This window comes from Budorcas taxicolor, chromosome 2 (genome assembly GCF_023091745.1).
Source record: "Budorcas taxicolor isolate Tak-1 chromosome 2, Takin1.1, whole genome shotgun sequence".
Lineage (NCBI taxonomy): Eukaryota > Metazoa > Chordata > Mammalia > Artiodactyla > Bovidae > Budorcas > Budorcas taxicolor.
Window position 1 is genome coordinate 165,638,335 of NC_068911.1, and position 7,856 is coordinate 165,646,190.

Consider the following 7,856-nt stretch of genomic DNA (forward strand, 5'->3'; position numbering starts at 1 on the left):
TACAGTTAGAGAAAAGGAGAATTTTTTTAAAGTTTCTTTGGTTTTTAAAAATTACCTAAGCTCTTCATTTCTAAGAAGACAAGAGGCCAGGAAAACAACTTTAAAATGATCTGAACTTTTCGAAGTAGATAACTTTGAAAAAAATCAAACTGCTTTCATTTGACTTGCAGTATTATTCCATTCTCTGTTCATGGATTGGGGTAGTCTTCCTTGGAAAGTGAAAGTGAAGTCGCTCAGTCATGTCTGACTCTTTGTGACCCCATGGGCTGTAGCCTACCAGGCTCCTCTGTCCATGGGATTTTCCAGGCAATAGTCCTGGAGTGGATTGCCATTTCCTTCTCCAGGGGATCTTCCCAACCCAGGGATTGAACCCGGGTTTCCCGCATTGTAGACAGATGCTTTACCGTCTGAGCCACCAGGGAAGTTGCTGTTTATTCATGTTAGTGAGAAAAGATTACCACTGGGTGGTGTGAAATATCATTACATGAACTTGATCTACAAGATGGTCTGTGAGCTTTCTGCGTGTTCTCTCTGAGCACCACCTTATTTTTCTCCGGGGATTTAGCACAAAGACAAGGACAAGAGCCTATGGTTTGGATAGTTAGCTCTTCAAGGATCGCTGAGGTAGCACTCCTTCACCTTTCTTAGTCTCAGGCACATTTTGTATGTTCATTGATTGATTGATCGGCCTCACCAAGTAGCTTTCGGGATCTTAGTTCATTCTAGCTCAAGTCACTTTTCCATGCTGCCTCCCTAACTACTCAAGGTTCAGGGGTCTTTGAACTTACACCTCTTTACTTAGCTTTAAAGATTTGGGCTTCCCAGTTGGCTCAGTGGTTAAAAAAAAAAAAAAAAGTTGTCTGCCAGTGCAGGTGAAGCAGGAAGTTTGGGTTTGATCCCTAGGTCGGGAAGATCCCCTGGAGAAGGAAATGGCAACCCACTCCAATATCCTTGCCTGGGAAATCCCAGAGGAGTCTGGCAGGCTACAGTCCATGAGGTCACAAAAGGGTCGGACATGACTTAGCGACTAAACAACAGCAACCAAAGATTTGCAGGCTTATTCAGTTTTACTTGTTTCATGTTCACTAGTCTGCTGCCACTGCTGCTAAGTCGCTTCAGTCGTGTCCGACTCTGTGCGGCCCCATAGATGGCAGCCCATCAGGCTCCTCCGTCCTTGGGATTCTCCAGGCAAGAACACTGGAGTGGGTGTTCACTAGTCTAGATGACACATAATACACATTACTACTCAGTGGTCAGTGGACTAAGTCTCTCAGAGCGCCGTCACTTTTAGCAGAGACCGCAGATCAGCTGCTTGAGCATGTCTATAAGAACACTGGAACTGTAGGTCACAATCTTCGATTCCTAGCCTTTGCTCTCCTGCTTGACCGTGAGCCTATTTCCTCATCTATGTATGAAAGGTGTGCATTAGTGATTCCTCAGTTTCTTTCCAATTTTAAATGTCTGTGATCTAGTAATATATTTTAAACAACTGAGCTGAGGAAGAGAAGATACCTGGAAGACTGGAACAGTCGTTTAGCCTAAAAGGTCCAAATCACACCATCTAGGTCTGCTACTGGAGAAGGCGATGACAGCCCACTCCAGTACTCTTGCCTGGGAAATCCCATGGATGGAGGAGCCTGGTGGGCTGCAGTCCATGGGGTCGAGAAGAGTTGGTCACGACTGAGCGACTTACTTTCACTTTTCACTTTCATGCATTGGAGAAGGAAATGGCAACCCACTCCAGTGTTCTTGCCTGGAGAATCCCAGGGACTGTGGAGCCTGATGGGCTGCAGTCCATGGGGTCGCTAGAGTCGGACACGACTGAGCGACTTCACTTTCACTTTTCACTTTCATGCATTGGAGAAGGAAATGGCAACCCACTCCAGTGTTCTTACCTGGAGAATCTCAGGGACAGGGGAGCCTGGCAGGCTGCTGTCTCTGGGGTCGCACAGAGTCGGGCACGACTGAAGCGACTGAGCAGCAGTAGCAGCTCTGCTACTAGTCAGCCATTGTCATGGTACAAGTGGTGTGTCACATGACGGCACCTACTTCAGGAAAGCATCAGTAGTGATGTGATGACTTTTTCTCACTGATGCCTTGGCTAAGTGGTTACATGTGCCTACAACCACTCTTGTCAGTTCTCTCTCCACCTTGCTATTACCACGTGGGCTCTGGCAAAGAATGTTCAAGAAGAAAGGGTGGGAAAATAGTTTATACCCTCCTGGAAGTTGGTAAAGTGCCCCTTAGAGACTAGAATTCTGCCCCTTTCTGAAGTCTGAGCTTCAGAAGGTTTGGGAAATTCCAGACAGACTGAGAATTGAGTTTCTTCATCTAAAAAATCAGGAAATTGGAAAAGATACTCTCTGAAAGCTCCTTCCAGAAAAAAACTTACTCAGAGCTTATGAGCAGCCCCCCTTCCCACAACTAGAGAAAATTCTGCTCAGCAGTGAAGACCCAGCACAGCCAAAAAGAAACATTTTTTTAAAAGAAGCTTATTCTGTAAAAGAAGAGAAGGGTGTTCGTGTTTGGGAACTCATGTACACCTGTGGCGGATTCATGTCAATGTATGCCAAAACCAATTAAAAATTTATTAAAAAGAAGGGGAGTCATTTTGGAATTATACTTGGAGCTCTGGAATTTAAACAGTGCTGTGGTAACATTTTTATTTTGAGGATTTTGGGAGTGCAGTGGTTAACAGCACAAACTGGAGCCAAATCACAGGGGTGGAAGTGCTGGTTCCTCCACTCACTGTCTAACTTGGGGCATGTTGGTGAAAGTCTGTGTGCTTTACTTTCCAAACTAACTGGTGAAGGGTTGTTGAGAGAATTAAATGAATGTATACACATAAAGAAGAACTGACTCTTTTGAAAAGACCCTGATGCTGGGAAAGATTGAAGGCGGGAGGAGAAGGGGATGACAGAGGATGAGATGGCTGGATGGCATCTCCAACTCAATGGATATGAGTTTGAGTCAACCCCGGGAGTTGGTGATGGACAGGGAGGCCTGGCATGCTGCGGTTCATGGGGTCGCAACGAGTTGGACACGACAGCGACTGAACTGAACTGAACTGATAACAAAGCTCAAGACAGTGCCTGACACAGTAATGCTAAGTGAGGGCTAGTACTGTTACTAGGACAAGCCTAAATGCTAACAGCCCCCTTACTTTTTCACTTATTTTTTTTGGAAGTCCAGAACAGAAAAAAAGAAAAACAAACAGTGCTTGGCTAGGGAGTGTGACCAGCCTAAGGACAACTCTGGCAGCCAGTGCCATTCCAGTCTGTTAATTCAGAAGGGAAAACAAAGCCACTCCCTTCCGTCTTTCCTCCTGCATTCTCTCTTCCACTTTTCAGTTTTCTTTCTTCCATATCTGGGTTGCGCTATGTTCAAAAGCTGTGCCAAGCTAGGTGCCTTCTACAGGACTCCCTTCCATTGATTGTCCCTTCCTGATTTCCTTGCAGTTTTCAGTATTAACCATTCAAGGGCTGTGTCACAATGAGAAGAAAGATGAATCGATTACAGGGTATCTTTCTTTTCTTTTTTATGGATGTTCCCAAGGGCTCACCCAGTGTTCTCAGTACCAGTGCAGCCCATCCACCAAAGTTCATACCACACAACTCATCAGTTCCTACCTTTGAATTCTTGTCCAGATTCTTTTTCTCTTTGTTTTTATACACTTTAAAGATATTCACATACCATACAATTCATCCATTAAACCCAATTCAGTGGCTTTTAGTATAGTCACAGTTGTGCAGCCATCACCATGATCGACTTTAGCACCTTTTCCCCCTAAAAAGAAAGTCGCTACCTTTTAAGCAGTAACCCCCCCCAGATCAGCCCTCCCAGTCCTAGGCAATCACCAAGTAATCTACTTTCTGTTCTGCAAATCCATCTAACCTGTTGCCCAGATTCTTAGCTGCCAATCTTGTCCTTTTTTAAAAAAATATAATTGGAAATTCTCCTCTTAGAAGCTGTTTGGACTCATCCCACCTGTTTGAACACCACTCTCTGAGTCCTTTTATTTCCAGTGAAAAATGGCTTGAAAGTGAAAGTGGCTCAGTCGTGTCTGACTCTTTGCGACCTCATGGGCTATGAGTCCATGGAACTCTCCAGGCCAGAATACTGGAGTGAACCCAGGTCTCCCACATTGATGGGAGATTCTTTACAAACTGATCCACAGGGGAAGCCCAAGAATACTGGAGTGGGTGGTCTATCCCTTCTCCAACAGATCTTCCCAAACCAGGAATCAAACCGGGGTCTCCTGCATTGCAGGTGGATTCTTCACCAACTGAGCTACTAGGGAACCCCAGTGAAATCCTCAGACATTTTAAACTATGAATACAAACTTCATAAAGTTCCTTAAGTCAGTTAATATATGTAGTAGTCAACTCCCTTTTCATGTTGCAAGCGCCTTAAGGAGCAAGAGAACTGGCTTCTGGTTCTTTGTACCTTCCGGCTTTTAATGGTCTGTTTTAGTGATGCTTCCACTTCTTCCTGATTCCAAAGCCGTTGCTGATACGCTTCTTAGGGAGAGATCTTTAGCATGTTTTCATATCCAAATTCCAAGTCTTGTTTCTATCAGCAGTGCCCTTATCCCCCCACAGCTCACACTGGCATTTACTTGAACTCTAACATTTCCATCCCCTGTGCTCAACTATTTGCTAGTTTTCCTTAGTTATAGGTCATTTCTCTCGCTCTTCCCTTGTATTTCCTAATTGGATGTTCTTTCCATTATCTTTTTTTTTCTTTCAAATATAGCAGTGTTATTTTGCATGTTGGCATTAAAGACCATTTTTGTTACCTATGTTTGTTTTTGAGTAAAAACAAAATTAATAAATGTGATACTCTTCCCGCCTAAATTCTTTGTCTGAATTCCACCTAGGAATCTGAGAGCTTAGAGGAGACAGCAGATGGTAGATACTGAGACATTGGTTGAATAAATGGGTGTACCTCTGGCACTTGGCACTTTCTACCACACACCATCATTGACCATATATATATATAGATATATATATATATGTCTCTCTGGAATGTAAGGTTCCTCCAGGACTTTCCCTTGCATGTGACAGGGGTTCCCAAAGTCATTACAAATGCCTCATCTTCCAATATGTGGATACTTATATCTATGGCTCCCCAGGTAGCTCAGTGGTAAAGAATCCACCTGCCAATGCAGGAGAAGCCGGTTTGTTCCCTGGGTCAGGAATATCTCCTGGAGAAAGAAACGGCAACCCACTCCAGTATTCTTGCCTGGAAAGTTCCATGGACAGAGGAGCCTGGTGGGTCCATGGGGTGGCAAAGGGTCGGACACGACTGAGCGACTGAGTACACACACACAGTTACCTAAAGGTAGGACTCAGGGCCTCCGCTTCCAGTTTCCTTCTCGAAACATCCTAACTTTCTAAACTTGGCCAAGACTTTTCAGCACTCTAGGCCTCAGTTTCTTCATCTACCATATTTACCTACCTCACCTGCCGTCAGGCTAAAGAGTTATGACCCCTCACCTCTCCCAGCGGTGAGGCCAAGCGCGCCGTTCCCTACCGGCGAGCGGGGGGTGGAGGGGTGGGGGTGGGCTGGGGTGGGGCGCGCCAGGGGCAGGGGCGCCCAAGGCACTGATGGGCTGTGATCCACAGACCGCATTAAGGGAACGGAAAGTCGGGGTAAAGCACACTAGCTCCCCCTGGCGGTATTGGGCCAAAACGACGGAAACGACGTTTTGTTAATATCAAAGACGACCGAATAATGTTGGTTTCCAAGGCAAACCATTCAATATCACAGTAATCCAAGTCTATGCCCCAGCCAGTAATGCTGAAGAAGCTCAGGTTGAACGGTTCTATGAAGACCTACAAGACCTTCTAGAACTAACACACCCAAAAGATGTCCTTTTCATTATAGGGGACTGGAATGTAAAAGAAAGTCAAGAGATACCTGGATTAACAGGCAAATTTACCTTGGAGTACAAAATGTAGCAGGGCAAAGACTAGCAGAGTTTTGCCAAGAGAACGCACTGGTCATAGCAAACACCCTCTTTCAACAACACAAGAGATGACTCTACACATGGACATCACCAGACGGTCAATACCAAAATCAGATTGATTATATTCTTTGTAGCCAAAGATGGAAAGGCTTTATACGGTCAGCAAAAACAAGACTGGGAGCTGACTGTGGCTCAGATCATGAACTCCTTATTGCCAAATTCAGACTTAAATTGAAGAAAGTAGGGAAAACCACCAGACCATTCAGGTATGAACTAAATCAAATCCCTTACGATTATACAGTAGAAATGACAAATAGATTCAGGGGATAGATCTGATAGAGTGCCTGAATAACTATGGGTGGAGATTCATGACATTGTACAGGAGGCAGTGATCAAGACCATCCCTAAGAAAAAGAAATATAACAAGGCAAAATGGTTGTCTGAAGAGGCCTTACAGATAGCTGAGAAGAGTGCAAAAGGCAAAGGAGAAAAAGATATACCCATTTGAATGCAGAGTTCCAAAGAATAGCAAGGAGAGATAAGAAAGCCTTCCCCAGTTATCAGTGCAAAGAAATAGAGGAAAACAATAGAAGGCGAAAGACTAGAGATCGCTTCCAGAAAATTAGAGATACCAAGGAAACATTTCATGCCAGTTCAGTTCAGTTCAGTTCAGTTCAGTTCAGTTCCTCAGTCATGTCCGATTCTTTGGGACCCCATGGACGGCAGCACGCCAGGTCTCCCTGTCCATCACCAACTCCCGGAGTCCACCCAAACCCATGTCCATTGAGTCGGTGATGCCATCCAACCATCTCATCCTCTGTCGTCCCCTTCTCCTCCTGCCCTCAATCTTTCCCAGCATCAGGGTCTTTTCCAATGAGTCAGTTCTTTGCATCAGGTGACCAAAATATTGGAGTTTCAGCTTCAGCATCAGTCCTTCCAATGAATATTCAGGACTGATGTCCTTTAGTTTAGACTGCTTGGATCTCCTTGCAGTCCAAGGGACTCTCAGGAGTCCTCTCCAACACTACAATTCAAAAGCATCAATTCTTTGGCGCTCAGCTTCCTTTATAGTCCAACTCTCACATCCATACATGACAACTGGAAAAACCAAAACTTTGACTAGATGGACCTTTGTCAGCAAAGTAATGTCTCTGCTTTTTAATATGCTGTCTAGATTGATCATAGCTTTTCTTCCAAGAAGCAAGCGTCTCTTAATTTCATGGCTGCAATCACCATCTGCAGTGATTTTGGGGCCCCCCAAAATAAAGTTTGTCATTGTTTCCCCATCTATTTGCCATGAAGTTAGTTTTCTGAATGTTGAGTTTTAAGGCAAATTTTTCATTTTCCTCTTTAACTTTCACCAAGACGCTCTTTAGTTTTTCTTTGCTTTCTGCCATAAGGGTGGTGTCATCTGCATATCTGAGGTTATTGATATTACTCCCAGAAATCTTGATTTCAGCTTGTGCTTCATCCAGCCCAGCATTTCTCATGATGTACACTGCATATAACTTAAATAAGCAGGGTGACAATATACAGCTTTGACGTACTCCTTTTCCTATTTGGAACCAGTCTGTTGTTCCATGTCCAGTTCTAACTGTTGCTTCTTGAACTGCATACAGACTTCTCAGGAGGCAGGTCAGGTGGTCTGGTATTCCCATATCTTGAAGAATTTTCCAGTTTGTTGTGATCCACATAGTCAAAGTCTTTGGCATAGTCAATGAAGTACAAGTTAGATGTTTTTCTGGAACACTCTTGCTTTTTCAATAATCCAACAGATGTTGGCGATTTGATCTCTGGTTCCTCTGTCTTTTCTAAATCTAGCTTGAACAACTGGAAGTTCACAGTTCACATACTGTTGAAGCCTGTGCAAAGATGGGCACAATAA